The 21,725-nt window shown below is 33.5% G+C and overlaps 1 protein-coding gene across 3 annotated transcripts in view; it reads right to left on the bottom strand.

Annotated features, from left to right (window-relative positions):
- TAOK1 (TAO kinase 1) overlaps positions 1 to 21,725 on the bottom strand; it is a 113,300-nt gene that overhangs the window by 86,874 nt on the left and 4,701 nt on the right. Inside the window, exon 2 of one of the 3 annotated variants that reach the window (XM_074343164.1) lies at positions 19,530 to 19,772. The exons of the other annotated variants lie outside the window; for them this stretch is intronic. The gene's annotated coding sequence lies outside the window, so the exon portion shown is untranslated. The remainder of the gene's footprint in view (positions 1 to 19,529; positions 19,773 to 21,725) is intronic. 3 annotated transcript variants of the gene reach the window in all.

The raw sequence follows: 21,725 nt of genomic DNA, 5'->3' as shown, positions 1-21,725 counted from the left end.
TTTTTGACACTCGCATAACCCTAATAATGGGAAAAAAAGAACAAAACAAGAAAAATCCACCAACTAATTTTACTTAGAATTCATATAAAGATGGTATTTTCAATGGGATATTCAATAAATAATATTTTTCCAATATTCAAATTTGGTATTGCAGATATGAATGCTGTCCATTCTTTCAATACCTCTTTCTCTTGATACCTATGGAAGACATAGCTAATCCACCATACCATTCTTTGATGTCTAGATGCAGTTTCATAGTCCTTAACAGTAGTCCTTCACATTTCAGTAGAACTGAAGTTGAATATAAAACCTATTTCCCATTTTTAGGTTTTCTACTTCAAAAGCTAAATTAGATTCCTATACCTTATACAGCATATCCCAAAATTAATGAGAAATATACTGATGAGTTTGATCAAAAAAAAAAACTGGAAAAAATGATACAGATATTTTTATTATATCATAATAAAGACTAAAGATAAAAATAAATAAACGCCAACAACAAAAAAAGAATAGCTAATGTCTCTGTAAGTTTTAAAACATGAAGTTTCCCCAAAACTTCTGAAAATTAAGATACCAAATTGCTAAAAATATTTTCAAACTAGTTTATATAAACAAAAATAAAGGATATCATTAAAGAAGTCATACAAATAAATAAGAAAATAACATCAATAAAATAGGCATTTCTCAAAAGAAGGAATACACTGAGTAAGCTAACTCCATACCAATAAAACTACACCATAAAAACATGCATGAAAACAAACGATTTTTTAGAAAATTGAAATTTCAAGGTTTTTTTTTTTCTTTTAATGGCAACACCTAGGGCTCTTAAAGGTATTTCCTTATACATACATAAAAACGTATGAGAAATAAGAAAGTATTCACATTTCTGGAAAGCAATGCAGGACTAGGTATCAAGAACCTTAAAATTATCCCTGCCCTTTGACTCAATTCTACCTCTAACAGTTAAAGAAAATCATAAGAAATATGTTCATAATAACATTAAATGATCTAAAGATCTATCACTAGAGAGATGACTAAATGAATCTATTCAATGAACTTCTATAAGGCCATTTATCCTCTTAAAGGATAAAAGTAGCTCCTACGCAGAGATGTTATGAGGATTAAGATTTTATACATAATATACTTAGCAACGTACCTGGCACAAAGCAAACAATAATGTTCACTTTTATTATCCCCATATTACAGAGTGAAACTCAAGATTCAAAGAAATTAAGTGATCTGTTAAAAATTACATAGCTAATAAGTTGTGACAGAATAGAAATAAGAACTCAGGAAGTTTAATTCTAGAATCTCCATTCTTAACTACTACACTATATACTGCCTACATATTAAAAATACAGAGAAACAACAGTAAAGGAAAAATACCAAAACAATAATATCTCTAGGTGGTAAAATCAGGGATGGTTTTTCTCTTCCAAATGTCCTACACCTATACGTGAATTACTTTTAAAACTAACATTTTCCAGAGAACTTTAAATCATCAGTAACACAAATGCCAATATTACAACACCTAGATGTTATTAAGATCTCCATCAAAAGCTTAGTCTTATTAGATCAGTATCATAATACTTTCAAGAATGGCAACATATTTTCTGATAAAGGGGAACCAATGATCTAAACTCAATAATAAAAACCTATTAACCTTAGAATAGTTTTTAACTTATTGAAGAAATATTAATCATAACTCTTTTTCGATAAAGTTTAAAAATAATTAAAATATGCCCAAATGTATAAAGTAATACAATGGTGATTTGTCAGTGCAGCAGCAAATGAATATGATGGGGAAATAAAGGAAAAAACACTTTCCTCCTGGTATAACTATTCCCATTATAGATCTAGAGCAACTTGAATAAGTGTAGTTTAAGTAAATCAGGAATAACTCCTTTACTACCAAAAGGAAGGAAATATTTAACTTTAATATTCAAAATAGATTGTTTTTAAATTGTTATTTGAGGTTTAGATTAGCCCTTTTTGCCCGCTTTTCACTAGATTTCTTCTTGGTTCGGTCATTCTCCAAAGGAGAACTGTCCTAACATATTTGCCTTGTTGCTTTTTAGACTGAAGGATCTTTTCATATCCTTTTATTAGCTCTAACAACTGAGAGTCAAACACTATTTACACTATTTTTTATTACCAGTAATTTAAGAGCTAACAACTATGATAAAGCCCTGGAAAAGGTATATTATTAGGAACAAAAGAATGGGCAAGCCCATTTATTTACTGCACAGAAAGTTCAAAGTTACTTTATGTATCTGACATCTCCACTTGAATATCTCAAAGACACTTCTAACCCAACATAATCTAGTTACTCAAACCAATCTTCTTTCTGTGCACCCTATATAAAATAAAGTGAACTAACCTAATGTATCCAATTCAGCAATTCAGAAACCTAAGGGTTATTTTTTGACACTTTCCTTTCCTTCACTCATAACCCAATCCATCACCGTGTCTTGTAGATTTGTCATTCTACATCTTTCTCAACTTGGCCCACTTTCCTCCATCTCCACAATCACCTCTTTATTCTATCCAGGCTTTTACTTTATCTCACTTGGGCTACTGACTATAACAAACTTCCAAAGAGTGCCACTGCATCCGCTCTTGGCCCCCTCAAATCCATGTGGCCTACTACAATGAGAATGACCTTTCAAAATGCAAATGTGATTATGTCATTCCCTCTATTTAAGTGCTCAATGTCTTTACACTGTACTTTGGTTGAAACAAAAATCCTTAACGTGTCATTCAAGAAACTGTATGGTCTGATCCTCTCTACCTTTTAGCCTCATCTCCTTGCAACTTCTACACTCTGATGACACAGGCCTCTCAGTTTATCACCATGCTCCTCTTTCTACAGAGCCTTGAATACACAGTGACTGAAAACACAGGTTCTGAAAACATATTATCTAAGCCCCCAAACTTATCTGCCAGCATACTTACTGTTGGCAGTTAACTTGTTAGGCAGGTAACTCTCTGGCCTTTCCCATCTCTAAAATAGGGGAAATAATAATAGTCATGTCATGGGGACTTTGTGAGGATTAAATAAAGAATGTACAGAAAACATAGTGCTCATAATCAGTAGGCACTTCATGCCAAACTCCTCCTTTTCAATTTTTGGTTATCATCTCCATTAAGAAACATTCCAACCCAGTTCTTCTAGGCACAATTAATTGGTGTGATACTTCCATAAAATTTGCTTGTACTCAATTAGCACTTACATCATCTCACTATACTGAATTATTTGTTTACATATCTATCTCACCCCACCGCTACAGGAGTTCTTTAAAGGTAGAGGCTACCTTATTTCTGAATCTTACGTACCTAACACAATGTCTCTCATAGACAGTAGGCATTCAAGAAGTGTCAAAGTAAACACAGAAATTACACAGGTGAACAATGAAAAATATGGTTTTAAGAGCAGGTATTTGTCAGTATATATAAAATTTTCTAGTGCATTCATATTTTGTCAAAGTGCAGTCCACAGCCACCTGCAAGAGAATTGTCTAGTGTGCTGAGTTGCTAGATCAGAATAATGAAAGGTAGCCCAACCATTAAAAGTAAATTTAAGTAACAAAATTAATAATATAAGGTCAGTCAAATACTATTCTTCAAGGTCCTTAAAAATAATGGTTATTTAATTGAACTTATTATTGAATCAAAGTTGATTATTTATAAGCCAAGACTATTAGTAGGTTGTGTTCAAAAACTTCTGAACAGAAGAATCTGCGGGATAAAATACAACTGTTAGGATTATTTCCACTATGATATTCTCCCTAACACAGATCTACCTTGGAAGGGGAAAGGGGCAACAACGTTAAATATAAACAATTTAGTCTATACCAAATCATGCTCAAACTTAAGAACTAATAAGCAACTATACAAAGTACTCTGGATTACTTGAGAAAAGACATTATCTGCTCTCAACTATCTTTATTATAAATTCCATTATATGAAGATCCACCTTCAAGTTACATTTCTAAGCTTTGTGCCCTTCTTGGTAGTTCCAAAAGAAAAGGCAGATACCCCAGTTTAACAATGTATGTTTTAGAGGGGAGGGAATAGCTCAGAGACAGAGTGCATGCTTAGCATGCACAAGGTCCTGAGTTCAATCCTCAGTACCTCCATTAAATAAATAAATAAATGAAAACCTAATTACTTCCCCCCACCAAAAAAATTTTAAAATAAGGATTAATTAAAAAAAATAGTATTTATGTTTTATGACTCTCCTTTCAATCATCACACAACTGAACAGACAACTTGCTAACTAATATTTGGAAATAAAAGGAGTTGACAAACCCTGCTTTTTTGTCATTTTTATTCAAATGGAAGAAAAAGCTCTTGTAAGTTCTCCCAAATCTCAATATATAGTTTTCTTTTAATACTAAAGCAAAATTGTATGATAAAAATTGATTTTTTTAACCATCAACAAGATATATGGATTAGATCTCAGAATCTCTTTCAAAATAAAAATAGGGCACACTGTGTAACGGATAAAAACAGATCCAGAACATTAGAGCTATAAAAAGTACCTCAGATACCCTTTAAATCAATATTTATGTTATAGATGAGGACCTGAAGGGCTGAGTGGCTTGCCTAAAGTCACAATTAATAACAGAACTAGAATTAAAAATCTGTATTTACTACACCCAAGGTAGTATCCTGAACTGGACAGAAAGAAGGACATTAGTGGAAAATCTGGATAAATCTGGAATAAAATCAGTAATTCAGTTAATAGTTTTGTATCAATGCTAACTTCTTAGTTTCAACAAATAAACCATCATTATTTAAAATGTGAACATTAGAGGAAGTTGGGTGAAAGGTTTGTGAAAACTGTATTATTTTTGTAATTTTTGTAAGTCTAAAATTATAAAAAATAAAAGGCTTATCTTAAAAAGTCTAAACGTAAAGCTAATTTCTAATCCAAAGTGCTTCCCTTCTGTTTCCATAAAAATCCTGGGACATAAAAGCATTAAGTTCTAATAACAAGCATACAGAGTACATAATACTTAGTAACAAAATACAGCATCTCCCTAAAGCATTTTCCAACTAAAAACAATCAAAAGAAATCTTCTGTTTTTCTGTTTAATAATGAAGGGAATTACCACTCATTGAGTTCTATATCCCAAGCATTTTGCTTATTTTACTGAATTCTCACAAATGTCCTAAAATAATTATCAACCCAAACTATACCTGAGGCTCAGAGAAGTTAAGTAATTTACTCAAATAGCTAGTAAGTAACAGGCTCAGGTTTCCACTATATGTCATCAACTTTCTCCCAGTCACTTAGGTAATTTATAGTCATCTATGTATTTGGAAGAGTAAAAAATAATTTGTTACGAAATTTTACAGATTCCACCTCTACAGTGTTTTTCACATCAAAAGGGGCCTTCACTGCCAATCACACAGCCACTACCTTTTAGTTAGGTCTCTGTTACCTAATGTCTGTTCTACAGAAACAAAGCCTCCTAAGTGAGCATTCTAATCTCTAGTCTTTCCCCCTTAATCCATTAAGATGTACACCTATAGTTGTTTGCGGGCCTCCCAGCATCTACTTCCACTTCTTAGTAATGGTACTGATTTCCTTTAGGGAAGTTTCCTACGCTCTGCCTAGGCAGGGCTATCTATAAAGATGCCTAATTCTTCCCCTCAAAAATGAATGGACATCAACCAAGCTAAGCCAATAAACTGTTTTCAGGGATTCTGAATCTTGAGGAAAGTGACACAGGTTGCGGGGAGGGGGGAACGGTGACATTCATTCTGGTGGCATCCTGATTAGACTGCCAATTCATTCCTGATGTCAAGACGCCAGTAACTACCCTAGACTGGTTCTTCGGCCTTTCTTTTGAGTCTATGAGCAATTTAATAGCCTCATAATAAATTTCTTTTCTCCTTAAGATAGTTCGCAAACAAAGACCTTAATGGATACAGCATTCCTGACTCATTTAGGCATCTCTAAAGCATCATTCCATCTTCAGGCTCAAAAACTGTAAATGGCCCACAACTTTCCATTACAATCTTCTACAGACTGACTTTACTGGGTTCTCCCCATCTGAGTCCAAGCTACATTTCTAAACTTATTTCTCACCAATGGCATCACATATATTTACTAGTGCTATTCTCTCCAGTTGGAATGCTAGCCATCAAACACTTTATCTGCCTATAAATTTTATCCACATCTCCAAATCTATTTCAATTGCTCCCCTGTATGTAAATTCTTATCAATTTCACCAACTCACTACACTAGGATATTGCAGGAAAAAAATCCTCACGCAACTTCGTATCTGTTTTATTATATATTCTGCATTAACTTATTCATATATGGGTTACATTCTTCCACTGACCCCACTAACTCTTCCAAAAGGCAAAAGACAGAGTAGAAACATGTCAAAGTATGTGCTTTCACAATTCAATCAATAATGATGTCACAATATTGGCCATAATATTGATAAAATTTAAACCAGTCAAATTGTTTTTTGAAACAGTGTATGCAAATTTGAGACTGGTGTCAGCTTCTGAGCAATGACAGAATAACTGGGACAGGATTTACCTTCCTGTCATAAAACACCTGAAAAACTGGAAACATACAAAATTTATTTTTGGACACTGAAACAAGAGGCAACACATAATTACAATCTCTGAGAGAAGTGAAACAAACAAGGTAAATTTTATGGTTACTGGCTTTCTACCTGGAAACACTTTCTAGAATGCAGTACAGGGAAAGGGATTCCAAGTAAAGCATGGCAGTTTCTCTGACCTAAGAAGACAAAGATCAGAGTTTAGGAAGAATGAACCAACTGAAATAGAGAAAATGGGCTTTCTAGGGAAAGAATTCCAAAGCTATTTAAGAAGATGCCTTCATAAGGCCAGGCAAAGAACACCGTTAGGGAGCTGAATTTCCAGAAGTCATACAAGGCTGGGAAATGTCTGAGTTCCAACTCAACCACAGGTGGACAGACCTTGTCCAATACCTGGAGCATTCAGTAGAGATTTAGCCCTAGCATAAAGACTAATTTAAATTCACCTTAATGAAGCTCTAAGACAGCCCTGAAATGATCAAGCTGATCCATAAGTAACTTAACTGTCAATCAAAACAGAGTGTAACATTCTTTAAAGATAGATCAAAAAAAAAAAAAAATCAGCATACAAAAAATATGCTGAAAAACAAAACAGGAAATATTACCAAAAAATAGCAGGAAAATCAGTCAACAAAAAAAGACCTCATATGAAAGAGAAACTACAGAAAAGAACATTAAATTAATTATTCTAAATATCTTCAAGTATTTAAATAAAAGCATATATATATATTTTTTAATGAGGGAAAAAAGCATAAGAGGAAATAGAAAACAGAATTTCAAATGATGAAAGATACAATTCAGAAATAAAAAATGTATAGGCATATCTCATTTTGTTGCACTTTGCTTTCTTGTGCATCACAGATACTGCCTTTTTTTTTTAACAACTTAAAAGGTTTGTGGCAAGTATATTAAAGCCTTTTTTAACATTGTTTATTGAGTTATAGTCATTTTACAATGTTGTGTCAAATTCCAGTGTAGAGCACAATTTTTCAGTTATAAATGAACATACATATATTCATCGTCATTTTTTTTTTCACTGTGAGCTACTATTAAAGCCATTTTTCCAACAGCATTTACTCAGTTCATATCTGTGTCACATTTGGATAATTCTTGCACTTTATCAAACCTTTTCACTATTATATTTGTTATGCGTTCTGTGATCTTTGATGTTACTCTTGTAGTTGTTTTGGGGTGCGACGAACCACGCCCATATAAGAGCGAATTTAATCAATAAATGTGTGTTCTAACTGCTCCACTAAGGGGGCTGCTCCCCCATCTCCATCTCCTCATGCCTCCCTATTCCCTGACACAACAGTATTGAAATTAGGCCAATTAATAATCCTACAGTGGCCTCTAAGCGCTCAAGAGAATAGAAGAGTTGAACATTTCTCACTTTAAATCAAAAGCCAGAAATGATTAAGCTTAGTGAGGAAATCATGTTAAAAGCCAAGATAGGCCAAAATTAGGCCTCTTGTGCCAAACAGTCTGCCAAGTTGTGAATATAAAGGAAAAGTTCTTGAAGGAAATAAAAAGTGCTACTTCAGTGAACACACAAATAATGGTAAGAAAGTGAAGCAGCCTTATTGCCGATGTGGTGAAAGTTTCAGTGGTATGGATAGAAGATCAAACTAGGCAAAACATTATCTTAAGCCAAAGACTAATCCAGAGCAAGGCCCTAACTCTCTTCAACTCTGAAGGCTGAGAAGGGAGGAAGCTGCAGAAGAAAAGTCTGAAGCTAGCTGAGGCTGGTTCATGAGGCTTAAGGAAAGAAGCTGTCTCCATGACATAAAAGTGCAAGGTGAAGCAGCAAGTGCTGATAGAGAAGTTGCAACAAGTTACCCAGGTCTATCCACGATAATTAATGAAAGTGGCTACACTACTACAGATTTTCAATGTAGACAAAACAGCTTTATATTTGAAGATGTCACAGCCAGAGAGGTGAAGTCTCCCTGTCTGGATTCAAAGCTTCAAAGGACAGGCTGATTCTCTTGTTAGGGATTAATGCAACTGATGGCTTTAAGATGAAGCCATGTGCTCATTTACCATTCCAAAAATCCTAGGGCCCTTGAGAATTATGCTAAATCTGCTCTGCCTCTGCTCTATAAATGGAATAACAAAGCCTGGATGACAGTACATCTGTTTACACACATGGCTTACTGAATTTTTTAAGCCCACTGTTGAGACCTACTACTCAGAAAAAAAATTTCCTTTCAAAATACGACTGCTCATTGATAATGCACCTGGTCATGCCAAGGGCTCTGATGGAGGTTTACAATAATATTAATGCTGTTTTCATATCTGCTAACACAACATCCATTCTGCAGCCCATGGATCAAGGAGTCATTCTGACTTTCAAGACATCTTACTTAAGAAATATATTTCATAAGGCTATAGCTGCCATTGATAGTGATTCCTCTGATAGATCTGGGCAAAGTCAACTGAAAACTTTCTGGAAAGGATTCACCATTATAGATGCCATTAAGAACATTCGAGATTCATGGAAATATTAACAGGAATTTGGAAGAAGTTGATTCCAACCCTCATGGATTACTCTGAGGGGTTCAAGACTTCAGTAGAGAAAGTACCTGCAGACAAGGTGGAAGTAGCCAAAAAACAAAAACAAAAACAAAACTAGAATTAGAAGTAGAGCCTGAAGATGTGACTGAATGTCTGCAACCTCATTATAAAATTTTCATGGATGAGGAGTTGTTTCTCATGGATTAACAAAGAAAGTGGTTTCTTGAGATGAAATCTACTCCTGGTGAGGATGCTAAGAAGACTGCTGAAATGACAACAAAGGATTTTGATAATACGTAAATTTGATAAAGCAGTGGCAGGGTTTGAGAGGATCGACTCTAATTTTGAAAGTTCTACTGTGGGTAACAATGCTATCAAACACCAACACGTACAACAGAAAAGTTGATCATGATTTAAAAAAAGTTGGTATTTTGGCATCTTCCCATGAACCATGAATGTTCTTAATGACATGAAGAATGGCAAATTCTTTGCGGAAGGTTTTCAATTGACTTCGCCCAGATCCATCATAGGAATCACTATCTATGGCAGCTATGGTAGCACAAGTGATCCTGTGCTGTATCTTAACTGTGGTGGCTGTCAGACTAATCTACACGTGTGGTAAAACTGCACAAAACTAAATATACATACAAACTCACAAACAAAGTAAAACTGGTGAAATCTGAGTAAGGCCAAGTAGGTTGTATCAATGTCAATTTCCTGGTTGTAATAATGTACTGTGGGTATGCAAGACACATATACAGGGTCTCTACAATATTTTTTTAATTGCATGTGAATCTAAATTTGTATCAGACAAAAAGTTTTTTTTGTTTAACTAAGGTGAAACACTTTTTCTGACAAACAAAATCTGTGAGAATTCATTAACAGCAGATCTGCACTACAAGGAATGTTAAAACAAGTTCTTCAAGTACAAAGAAAATGATACTGAATAGAAACTGGGATCTACACAAAAGAACAGCAAGCAACAGAAATGGTAAATATACAGTATAAATATAAAAGACTTTAAAATAATTTTTAATTATCTTTAAAATATAAGGGCTGCTTAAGTGAAAATAACAGTGTAAACTGGGTTTTTAACATACATACAAGAACAATGTATGACAACAACACACAGGATTAGAGGGGAAAATAGAAAAAAGCCATTGTAAGGTTCTTACATTATACGTGAAGTGTTATAATATTATTTGAAAGTAAATGTAGTCAGTTTAAAAGGCCTATTGTAATCTTAGAATAACTACTTAAAAAATATATATGGCTTATTAAGACAATAGTGGAGATAAAATTAAGTAAGTAAACACACTCAATCCAAACAAAGGTGAAGGAAGAGCACAAAATAAACAACCAAAAGATGAAACAAACAAAACAAACAGCAAGAAGGAACACTGAAACTGAACCATATTGTTATTTTCATTAAATGTAAATGGTCTAAGAACACTCCAAATAAAAAGCACAGACAGAATGAATTTAAAAGCAAGACCTTTTTAAAAATGGCATTTTAAAAAAGCTCTGAACAAGAAACTCACTTTAAATATAAAGATAAAAATAACTTAAAAGTAGGATAGAAAAAGATACACCATAGAAACACTAAAGTTAAGAATACTGGAGTAGCCCCTAGGTATACACCCAAAAGAATTGAAAGCAGGGGTTCAAAGAGATACTTGTACACCAACGTTCACAGCAGCATTATTCACAATAGCCAAAAGGTGGAAACAACATAAATGACTATCAGCAGATTAACGGGTAAACATCTGATATACATAAAATGGAGTATTATTCAGCCTTTTAAAAAGGAATGAAACTGAGACATGCAACAACGTGAATGAGCCATGAAAACATTATGCTAAGTGAAATAAGCCAGACACAAAAGATAAATCTGTATGATTCCATTTATATGAGGTACCTAGAATAGGCAAATTCACAGACAAAAAGTACAATCGTTACCAGGGGCTGCAGGAAGACGGAAACAGGAGTTTCTGTTTAATGGATACATAGTTTCTGTTCAGAATGATTAAAAAAAAAAAAAAAAGTTCTGGAGATAAATAGTGACTATAATTATACAACACTGTGAACGTACTTAATGCTACTGAACTGAGTACTTAAAAATGGTACATTCTGTGTTATGTGTATGTTACCACAATTTTCAAAACAAGTTTAAAGAATGCTGGAGTGGCTACATTACCAAAAGACCTTCCAGAGCAAGGACTATTACTAAAGATAAAAGGGGATATCTCACAATGAGAAAAGGAAAATTCACCAAGAATATATACAGGAGGTAGATCACATGCTTAGCACACATGAGGTCCTGGGTTCAATCCCCAGTACCTCCATTAAATAAACAAACTTAATTACCCAGCCCTCCAAGAACAAAGTAGAAATTTTTTTTAATTAAAAAAAATACAACAATCCTAAATGTGTATGCACCTAATAATACACATTCAAAATATATGATGCAAAACTGAAAAGAAAAATAGATGAATAATTATAACATTTCAACATTCCTCTCTATAATTAAGAAAACAAGTACAGAAAACCAGTAGGTGTACAGAAACTTACACTCAAACTAGCTTGTCCTAATTCACATTTAAAAGCACTCCATCACCAAACGCAGAATACACATTCTTCTTAAGCCTTATGAAACATTAACCAATCTAGACTATACAATGGATGATAAAACAAGTCTTGGTAAATATAAAAGAATTTAATTCATACAGAGTATGTTCTGACTACACAGAATTAAACTAGAAATTAAATTAGGAACATTGCTAAATATTTAGACATTAAACAACGTATTTCTAAATAACACATGGTTGGTCAAAGAGGAGGACACAAAAGAAATTAGAAAATAATATGAATAAAAGTGAAAACATGATTTTTTTCCCCATTAAATCTAATGGGCACTGTGAATCTTACATACATGACTCTCTCCTCACTTTGAAGAAAAGCAAAAAAGAACAAATTCTCACTCAATTTTTCAATCATGAATATCATGAAAATATTTTAAGAAAATAATTCTCATGTTAAGTGTTATTACCAAAATCAAATGAAAAACACCACAAAAGAACATAAGGAAAATTTTGGAGGTGATGGACATTTTCATTGTGGTAATGGTATCACAGATGTATGCTTACGTCCAAATTCATCAAAATGTATACACTAAATATGTATAATTTGTATATCAAATATACTTCAATAAAGCTTAAAAAACAGTGAATATCATGAATACTTTCCGAGTGCTTTAATAGAGGATTCATCTTACTATCCTACCTTTATTTTCACCTGCTTATTTTTATTGTCTATTTAAGGTATATGTTTTTCTGTCAGTCACCTGAAATCAAGTAATTTAACATGTATAACTTCAAATTTTGTGCTTCTTAATGCACAAAATCAAATGGGAACCTTTCAATGCTAAGTCAGAGGGCAATATTCAAATATTTGAAGTGAGAAAAGCCCTAAAATTACTTTATCTGCATTGAAATCTGTAACTGTATATAATGTTATAAGGGCTCTTAAACTCTTTCAAAGTTTAAACTAGTGTCACTATATCTCCTCTTTTTAATTACCTATGGTATTTTATATTTGTACCAAACAGTTGGCACTTAATTACATAGTAACACCAAATATTTTATATCTCCAAAAATTTTTCTTGGTAACTTAAGCATTCCTCTTTGAGAATCAAGCTTTTTTTATATTTATACAAAGAAAATATGCAAAAGGCCTATAAGCAAATAAAAAGATGTTCAGGATCATTAGTTACTAGGGTAAGGCAAATCAAAACCACAAAGAGGCAGCACTTCATACTAGCATGGCTTATAAGAATAATAAAAAAAATTTTTAATGAAAAATAATGACTATTGGAATGGATGTGAAGAAACTGGAACTCTTGTGCATTCAGCCACTGTGGAAAGCAGTTGGCAGTTCCTCAAAGTTCAACAAAGAATTACCATATGATCTAGCAATTTCACTCCTAGATATATACATACTCACAAGAACTGGAAACAGGTACTCTAAAAAGTACATGTATATACATCTTCACAGCAGCACTATTCACAATAGCCAAAAGGTAAAAACAGCCCAAATGTCCAACAACAGCTGAATGGATAAACAATTATAGAATATAGATACAACAGAATACTGTTCAGGCATGAAAAGGAATGAAGTACTAAATGTGGATGAACCTCCAAAACATAATGTTAGTGAAAGAAGCCAGATACATCGGTTTCAAGATTTAATTTATATGAAATATCCAGAATTGGTAAAACCACAGAAACAGAATACAGATTGGTGGTTACCTGAGGCAGGTGAAAAAGAAGAGTAGTAGCTACCTAGTGGGTAAACAGTTTGCTTCTGGGGTAAGAAAAATGCTTTGAAACTTAGAGATGGTAGTTGCACAATACTGTGAATGTACTAAATGCCACTGAATGGCTCACTGTAAAATTATTAATTTAATGTTATGTGAATTTCACCTCAATTTTTTAAAAGTTTATTTTAACCATCTGTGATAGAAATACTTCCTAACTGTATTAGAATCTTCCATACAGTCTTGTTTCCCTTTTTATAAAGCAAAGCATGCTGAACATAATATTTCCCTGTTGACTCAGGATCATCATTGTGAATAACAGTGACTGTATGAGTAATTCACCCCTCTTGTGTCTTAATTATCTCTGACCCTCAGTTGTCTAATCTGTGAAATGACATATTTTGGCTAGATTATGGGATATTTAACAATTTTTAAGCCACAGATAGCTTTGAAAATCCAATTAAGTTATAGATTCTTACCCTAGAAAAATGCACATTTGCACACACGTATATGGCAAACTACATATAACCTCCGAAAGTTCACAGACCCACTGTAACCCACACAAGCAATTCCTATGAGTTCAGCATTAAGGAGGGAGTAATGATGCCTAATTACATTATCTCTGATCCTTTCAGTTCTAAATTTCACATTCTACTGCAGTCTAATACCCTGGAATAGCCTCAAGACCTACATAGGTCCTTGAAGCTGTGCTTTTTACTTTGCATATAGGGGTTTTTTTGTTTGTTTTGGGGGGATTTTCCTTTTTTTCCCCCCATTTTTAAAAAACTTGAAGTCTAGTTGATTTACAATGTATTAGTTTCTGGTGTATAGCATAGTGATTCAGTTATACACATACATTCTTTTTCTTTCTGTGTGTGTGTGTGATTTTATAAACAGCTGTCCTAGTTCACTATTAAGCTAGTTCACTATCAAGATCTCTATTATGACTACTAGTTGCTCTTCAACACTTAAGAAAACTTGAACTTTAAAAATTCAATTAGATTTTATTCAAAAATTAGTATGTATTCTATTCTAGGCATCATAAGGGAGGAACAGAAAACCACCGCAGTCCCACTAAAGTTAAGACAATTAAGTAATTACAGAAAAGGAAAGTTTCTATTAAGTACTAAACTGGGATACTGATAATAAGCCAAAAATAACTTAGAGAAGAACAAGGACAGTATAAGCTGGAATAGTTGGGGACAATTTCATAGAAGAACACCAGAATGGACAGGGAGAATAGGAGAGATGAAACCAAAAAGGCACTAAAGGGTTATGACAAACATAGGCAGAGAAGGTATAATAAAGTCTGTGTGTTGGGCACAAATGGGAAATAATGCTGCCTAGACATGGAAGGGCCAAACACAAATAACCTTAAAATTAAACAAAATAATTATCTGTACCAGTTAACAAAATAAAAAAGACAACCTACAGAACAGGAAAAAAAATACCTGGAAATCATGATAAGGGGTCAATATTCAAAATACATTTTTAAAAATTCATACAACTCAAGAGCAAAAAACTGTATAATCCAATTTAAAAATGGGCAGAGGATATGAATAGATATTTTTCCAAAGAAGATAAACAAATGGCCAACAGGTACATGAAAAGGTGTTCAACATCACTAATCATTAGGGAAATACAAATCAAAACCACAATGAGATACCACCTCACATCTGTTAGAACGACTATTATCAGAAAAAGAAGTCAGTGTTGGCAACGATGTGTAGAAAAGGGAACCCTTAAACACTACTAGTAGGAACATAAATTAAGGCAACCACTATGGAAAACAGTACAGATGTTCCTCAAAAAAATTAAAAATAAAACTACCATATGATCTAGCAATTCTACTTCTTGGTTTTCACCCAAAGAAAATGAAAACACCGAAAGATATGTGCACCCCCAAGTTCACTGCAGCATTGTTTATAATAGCTAAGATATGGAAACAATATTAAGTATCCATCAATGGGTGAATGGATGAAGAAAATGTGAGATACATACATACATAAATACACATACACATATAATGGAGTATTATTCAGCCATAGAAAGAAAATCCTGCCATTTGCAACAACATGAATGGACCCTAAGTGAAATAAGTCAGACAGAGAAAGATAAATACCATGTGATCTCACTTACATGTGGAATTTGAAAAAAGAAAAGAAAAAAGGAAAAAGAAAAAAAAAAATGCTGCAGATACTGAGAACAGACTGGTGGTTGCCAGAGGCAGGAGCTGGGGTAAGCAAAATGGGTGAAGTGGGTCAAAAGGTAAAACTTCCAGTTATAAAATAAATGTCATATGTACGTAATGTACAGCAGGATGAGTGTAGTTAATAAAAATGTATTGCATAATTGAAAGTTGCTAAGAGAGTAGATCTTAAAAGTTCTCATCACAAGAAAAACAATCTGTAACTTTGTATGGTGACAAATGTTAGTTAGACTTAATGTGATGATCATTTTGTAATATATATAGCTACCAAATCAGTATGTTGTACACCTGAAACTAGTATGTCAATTAAAAAAATTTTAAAGACTTACTTGTAAAAATAAGCTATGATAATGAAGTCAAAACAGATGTGGGAGGAATGGTTATTGAAGGCAAAGGGACAAGGGAAACTTCTGGAACAGAACCTTCTTAGTCTGAGTGTAAAATTGAGTCTGTAAAACTTAATTCGTGCACTTCACTCTTTGTATATTTTACTGCAGTTGGAAAAAAAGACATCCAAAGAGTTGCAAAACAATACAGTAGCTTTGTAGATTTGAACAGGTAACACAAGAGTGGTCTGCGTAGGTTTGAACAGATAACAGCAATAGGTAAGAGGAACTGAAATGGGAGAGGAAAAGATAGTCTTTTAAGTAATTTAGAATTAAGGTAATCATACTAGCTAACACTCATAGAACATAATATGCCAGGTAGTATTCTAAGAGCTTTACATATAATAATGCATCTGATCTTCTGAACAACCCTATGTGATAGGTATTATTATCCCCGTTTTACAGATGATGAAGCCAAGTCCCATGTTAAGTAATCTGCTCAAGGTCACACAGCAATGACAATATCCATGAAAATAAACTTTTTCACCACTCACACTATATATCCATGCATATACAACAAAACTAAAATCAAAACAAACTAAAAGTGGCAATCTCAAACTACCAACAAAAACAGGGACTAAAACAGTACTTTACAGGGATGGAGTGCATTCAGCAGCAACATTCCTTGTCCTCATCCTGTAACTTCAATGTCAGTACCATCCTCTCACCAATTTCAGTCAGCATTCCCACCTCACAATAAACCTTACTCAGTAAGGACATTATATGCATAATCACCTTTATATCCCCTACTCCTAAAATAAGGCTTCACAAAGTAAAAAGAAGCTTCTCACAAGAATGTTAAAGGTCTCTGAAAAAGAGAACAAAGGATGAAATATATTTCAAAGGAAGAAATGCCATGACTTCACAACCTACTGAATGAATATACGTAAGGAGAGAGATTAGAATCAAAACAATCCGAAAGTTTCTAGCTTTTAAGACTTTAGAAAGGTCATTAACAGAAACAAAATTAAATGTCCATACAAGGCTTGTACACAAATGTTTATAGCAGCTTTACTCAAAGCAGCCAAAAACTGATAATGATTCAAATATCAATCAACAAGTGAATGAATAATGGTATATCCAAACACAGGAATACTTCTAAGTAATACAAGAAAAGAACTACTGATACACGCAACAACATGGATAAATATTACAGACATTATGCCAAGACAAAGAAGTCAAACACAAAACACATACTGTGTGATTCCATTTGTATAAAATTCTAGAGAAGACAAATCTAATTCACATCAGTGGCTGACTAAGAATAAGACTGAAGTGAGACTGATTGCTTGGTAATTTTAGGGAGAAATAAATTCTACATCTTCACTAGGGTGATGGATACAGCCATTGATCTGCACACTAAAAAATGTATGTATTTTACTGCAAGTAAATTACACCTTGGTAAAGTTGACTCTAAAAAACATTTTATTAGCACTGAAACTGGTGGGTAAATAAGCAGAACCTTTTGCAAGAAGAGATGAAAAAGATGAGTTCATTTTAGGTATGTTGAACCAGATGTGTCTAAGATATCCAAGAAAGTACAAGACATCTCAGATAAGCAGCTAGATATATAGGATGGGGTTGGGAGAGGCAATGCAAAGAGAAGAGGGGAGAAAAGAGGACCAGAGAGAGAAACAAAAGTATCAAGTGCTAAGAGACATCTACAGTTAGGGGCAGTCAGAAAGAAGAACCAGTAAAATAAAAACTTTAAGAAGGAAGGAGATGATAAATAGTGTTAAGTATTACAAAGAAGCAGCAGACATAAAGGACCACACATGATTTTACTCTCCTTGTGAATTCTAAACCTGTCTTTCATGAACACCTTTTTTCTGTAACACTTAACATAGTATTTTGCAAACAGGGAGAGTCTTCCTCTGAACTCAAAGTCATGTTCCCTGAAAATCTATCTAATAAACAAACCAATGTTTTAGGCACTTAAGATATTAAAAAAGAAAACAGGGTCAGGAGGACTGAGGTCACAAGCAAACTTACGCTTTTTTTTTTAATTAAAAAAAATTTTTTTTTACTTTTTTTGCACACACTAAATTACTAAGAAAATTCAAAAAATATTTATACATCCTAAATTAGCTATGTGCACCATACAGTTAATTTGCTAACTATATATTTTTCGTATCTCTCATCCTCACAGTTTTGATGAAGTGCTTGTAAATGTGTATTGCTCTTCTGCAGACATACACACTAAAAGGTTCCCCCTTCCAAATCTAACCCCTCATTCAAATGCCAACTATCTTTGAAAGGATACACAAGAAATCTTGGTTACCCACAGGAATGGGTACGGGGTGGGTAGGGAACAGGCATGGGAGGGTAACTTACTTTTCACTGTATATCTTTTTGTATCTTTTGAATTTTATATCATGTATTGTTATAACTTATTCTCAATAATTTAACTTTTCTCCATTATTTAAGGCCTTTCTGATTTTAAGGCAAAAGCTGCTGATTTTCCAAAGACCAACCATGCTCCCAGGATGTAAGCATCGGTTGGATGACGGAAATGTTCTGACTAACTTATTTTTCACAGGCCTTCCCCACTATGGAGAGTCTTAGCTCTGCCCATTAATTTCATGTCAAAGTACTGTCAGCCTCTCGAAAATAAGCTCTTTCCTTCCAACAGAGGTAAAAAGACAGTTTTACAGATCAGGTTTACTTGTTTTCTTTAATCTTTCCTTAAGTTTTCTTACAAAAATCTTTACTCCTGACTCAGCCTTCTACTTGACTTTTTTATTCCCAACAGCCTGACTTCCTCTTATTCTAACTACCCACACCCTCACGACAAGAAATTCACATAAATCTCACTAAGAGTAATAGATAAGTCAGTCATATGTACTAGCATTTCACATACAAAGAACTGATGAAAGATTCTCACACTCACAAATTTATAATGAACAGCTTTAACAGAATAGGTTCAGTGGAGTGATACAGGCAGAAATCAGATAGGAGGTGGTTAAAAAACAGAAAGAAAATTAGCAACATTTGATTTGTGAATGTTCAAACTGCAGTGAAATAGTCTACACTTGTGAAATTTCAAAAAAATCTTGGAAAAAACACTTTTTTACAAGAAGAATACCACTGCTAATTCATTTAAGTCTAATTAACAATATTAAGTCTAAATAAATGTTTGATTGTTCAATCAAAAAGTTTTTTTTCTCCCTCTACCCTACCACCAAGTAGGTTCTACTCAAAAAAATACAGTACAACTATCTCAGGCTTTACAGACACACTCCTGGCTCCATCACTTACTGGCTCTGTGATCTTAAGTTATTTAACTTCATGAGCATCAGTTTCCCCCCTATAAAATGGGACTGCCATTTACCTTCCAGGGATGTTGTAAAAAGTTGAAAAAAAAATATATATCTTAATTAGTACCTGGCACACAGTAAATGCTCAATAAATGGTGGCTTTTGTTACTACTAAATTTCTTACTACAAATTTCAACATAATTTACTTTTTAAATGACTAAATAAGCTGTAACTCAATATATGACATATATTTACCATAGCTGAAATATTTCAGTTCTCCTCTTCAGGACATAGTAGGACTGCACTTTCTTACACTCTCTGTGAAATTTCTTAACACCATATGATTTGCTTTGACCAATGAACTTGATAAGCCAAAATGACATGACCTTCTTCTAGGTAGACACTTTAAGAGCCAGGCAGTTATAAACAGTCTCCTTCCCATTGCCAAGGTGATCACAGAACCATGTGTTGAGATGGAGTCTCCATCAGTCTGACACCCTGCATAGTGAAACAAACAGAACCCCCCACCAAGTCACACTATGCATACATCATGTCAAGCAATAAACATTTGTTTTGTTAAAAGCCACTGAAATCTTTGAATTGTCTGTTACCACAACATAACCTGGTCTCTCCTGATACACAACCAAAGCCAAGCATCATCTACCATTTACACAGCATGAGATTACTTAAACATTTGGTATTAAACACTATAAAACATACCATACAGAGCTTCTGTGCAACAATGAAGAATAAAGTTTCCTTATCAAATACAATTATAGGTTAATAAGTAATTTTAGTATTTAAAAATCAAGGATATGGATGCTTTTGGCAAAGAGACAAAGCTTTTCCAATCTTGAGTGACACTAAATTCCCAAGTATATAAAAAAGGAAAAACCCCGGCCTTGTTTAGTAATGCTGTTTATCAACTTTTTCTGAAACTTTTCAGTCTCAGTGGGAATAAATTGAAAGAAATCAATTCAAAATACAAACTAGAGACTCATAACTACAACCATAAGTGAACTAAAAATAAAAACATCAACCAAAACATAAGGATACCACTAGATGTAATGCACTGAAACACATTGAAATTTTTAAAAATATACTTAATATACATATTTAATACATTTAAATAGCCACATAATAAATCTTATTAAAATACAATTGCAATTTTTTAAAATTAAATCTACATATATGCCCCAAATTAAAATAAAAGATATTTTCTTAATACGCTCCAAATAAAGTTTTCTTTTTTAAAAATAAATTCAGCAATTCATGAGAAACTTCGCTTAAGACACATAGGATGTTCCCCAATTTGAAAACCTCAGAAATTATCATCATACCCAAAACTGCTGGTATCCTGTCAGGATCTATTAGATGGAGTCCTCAGTACCCTATAAGCTTTGAGACCTAAGAAAGGTAAATACGTGCAATGTAACTACCAAAGAGACTAGAGACTAGAATAAGGAAAGACTGAAAGTAGGGTTGAAGGAAAAAGAAAAAACAAGCTTCAGCAACATGAGTTAGAAGTAAAAAGTATGAGTTCAAAAAGAAATTTCAAAAAAAATTTAACTGGGTATACTGAACACATAAAAATACAGCCTCCCAAAAAGTTTCCCTTTGTAATGCTTACCCGTACTTACACAACACACTCTCATATTTCCCATTATTTTTCATTAAAAAAAAATTGGTATTGTAACCCACCTAAACTGAATTCACAAGCCACTAATGGGTCACAATCTAAAGTTCGAAAAGCACTGGCTTAGAGGCACTGACAACCACAGAAAGGTCCTTGATTTCCTCCGAATATCCAGCTTGAGAAAATTATTTAGGAAGCGGAAAAAATGAGAAGACAGAATTCTCCAGGGCAGGGACCATGCCTTATTGGCACATAATCATCATTTAACATTTGCTGAATTAATATATTGTGGAATATAAAGCATTTTCAAGGTGAAGGCATATGTACAAAAGATACCCACAAAAAGAAAAAAGAAAAAACTTTGGAGAGCAAGAGTATTTTGGATTCTCTCAAAGTCAGGGATAGTGAAAAGAGCTCCAGGAGGTGGAAGTGTGATACCAAAAGACTAAATAAACAAATGAAGTACCAAAGGGAAAGGAAATTTTGTTCTTTAGGACAGGTTTTATATTCAGCAAAGGAAAAAGAAAGTCTCTTGTAGAACTACACTGCAGTCTATTATAGATACAAAAGTATGTAAGCTACCCTTGGTAAGAAATTCTAACCACTTCTATCAAAAATATATGTTGCGCTCCAAATGTATAAATCCAACTTCAAATCAAAATTATGGAATGCAATTCATTCTCAAATATTAGACTCCCTATCTCCACTTGTAAACATTTATTAAGCAGTTAATGTGTGATAGCCACTTAATAAATGAGTGCTTACTATGTATAAGGCAAGACATTAAGTACTTCACAAGGGTTATGCCATTTAAA

The sequence above is a fragment of the Camelus bactrianus genome, chromosome 16 (genome assembly GCF_048773025.1).
Source record: "Camelus bactrianus isolate YW-2024 breed Bactrian camel chromosome 16, ASM4877302v1, whole genome shotgun sequence".
Lineage (NCBI taxonomy): Eukaryota > Metazoa > Chordata > Mammalia > Artiodactyla > Camelidae > Camelus > Camelus bactrianus.
This window is presented reverse-complemented; position numbering and strand designations above follow the sequence as displayed.